Raw genomic sequence first — 2,350 nt, 5'->3', positions numbered from 1 at the left:
GTTTATATATTTTTTTTTTTAATTTTATCTATGACATAATCGACTACTATTTTAAACGCCCGCTCGTAGCGCGCGACCGGCGACTTGAGCGATTGCGGATCCTCTCTCGCTGAGGGGTCTCCTATTGCTGTTACTGCTGCCGCTGGTTCTTTTAATCTTATAAATACTTTTTTATTTGCAATCTTCAGTTCCAGCGCCCAGTGTAAACTCAATAAGATTTACTATGAGAAAATAATTAGCTGATTTCATTACCTGGAATCAATAATCTTGAGAAGCAAATATGGAAATGAGCATTATCTCTGTCAGTAATTGTTCGTCCACGTGGTTCGTCCAGGTGGCGCGAAATTTCTTAACTGGTGTGCATCTTTATATTATTCTACTTATACGTAAAGTAAGCGAAACGACAATAGTAAGCAGTTAAATAAACGATGAAATTCTGGAAATACAACTTCCGAAACAAGTAAAACATACACGTGTTTTTGGCGTCTGGCTAGTGCACCCGGTTACGAATCGGGAGGTCCATGGTTCGAGACCCCTCTATGGAGAGCACTTTCTCTTTACAAAAAAAAATGTGCTTTTGCAAATACGATTAACAGGTTAAAGAGTATATCGAATTAATCTATTTATCTTATTACAATAAAAGCATAAACAACGACAACCTGCGGGCTTCCACATCACCCAAGAGGTGCCGCAGTCGATGCGTTCCTATTATTTAACGTAGCGGGTCCCCAGTAGGCCTATACTACGATCAGCGATATCAACGTTACACAAACGATCTATTTAAGAAATTAAAGTATAAACGAATGGCAATAGGATATCAAAAGGTTTCGATTAGAAAATCTTAATAATATGAGTTCTGCACTCAAATATAAAGTTTCTTCATTGAAGATGATTACGACAATTATTTTACATTATATTTCACATACACATGACGCGTGTAAATATCTAAAAGTGAGGGAAATTGAGAAAAGGACAATTGAGAAGAATAGTATATCAGTTTATTGAGATCACGTACTGGCGACTTTAACACAAATGTGTAGGAATCTGATGGATCGAATCTGAGCGGGCGTCTACAACAATGTTGCTAACTATCGCGCGGAGGACGTGGTGGGGGTATGTCAAGCATATACTATAGTAAAATTTTAGTTCCAATCCCAGCGGGTAGATGGCGCCCCGAAAATCCCAAGCTATGTGGCGACCCACGAGGCAGCAGCCAATCAGATCCAAGGACTCCCGCAGCGGTGGCGCCCTCCGGATCAGACCCTTCGAGAACCTTCTAGTCGTCTCGCATCACTCGCATCTAGCACACCAGCATGTCCGCCTTCATGTACACGTTAACTAATTAATAAATATATTGTGTGTTTTATATTATCTCCTGCAACACTTACTTACCTGCCTCGCCCGGCCACAGCTATCTTGTGGCGCTGCCTATGAGTGGGGATTTGTACTAAAAGAGACTGTAGCGCGCAGCATTAGCAACACAGCATTAGTCCAGTTAAATAGAGATATAGTCGAGAATTTTAGTATTCATTTTCGATGAACAAAATTTATTTCTTACTACATAGCGCATGTTATTTAGATTTTTCAGTCGAACCATTTTTTCACGTTATTGTGATTTGCTTATACGCTAATTATTTAAATGGATCATTTGTATGACGTTATTATTTTCGATCGTAGTATAGGCCTACTGGGGACCCGCTACGTTAAATAATGGGAACGCATCGACTACAGCACCTCTTGGGTGATGTGGAAGCCCGTAGATTATCGTTGTTGATGCCTTTATTATAATACAGTAATAAATAAAATTAGAAAAAAATTGATATTTGGTTCGATTTTTTTTTACCTTCAGCCTGCAACCCGTACAACTTTTGAAGAGCTTCAAGCACTTCACGCCGGTCAAATCAGTATTAAATTTTAGTAATCGTTTTTGTAAATTTAATGCATTATGTAATATTGGTCAGGTAATATTATTGGAAATTCATCGCTCTGAATGTTTTTATGGGTTATGGGCACTTGTCATAATACAAATAACGCTTCACTGCAATCAATTAATTCATAAAACTTTGTAAAAACGATAAAAAATATTGAGCACGGATTTGACCGGCGTGAAGCGCTTCAACCTCCTTAATACCTTGTATTTAAAAAAAAATCATAACGTCCAGAAGAAGAAAAAAAAACCTCCAACGGAGAGTCTCGAACCACAGACCTCTAGTCTTCTAACCCAATGCCTTGCCTATCAACCAGCATCATGTACTTCGTATACTTTCTTCGCAACTTGTATTTCAGTAGTTAAGTCATTTGCTCTATCGCATAATTGACAGATAAACCATATGCACGATTTTCCTTTAAA

This window comes from Cephus cinctus, unplaced genomic scaffold, assembly GCF_000341935.2.
Source record: "Cephus cinctus unplaced genomic scaffold, Ccin1 Ccin1_scaffold1450, whole genome shotgun sequence".
NCBI lineage: Eukaryota > Metazoa > Arthropoda > Insecta > Hymenoptera > Cephidae > Cephus > Cephus cinctus.
This window is presented reverse-complemented; position numbering follows the sequence as displayed.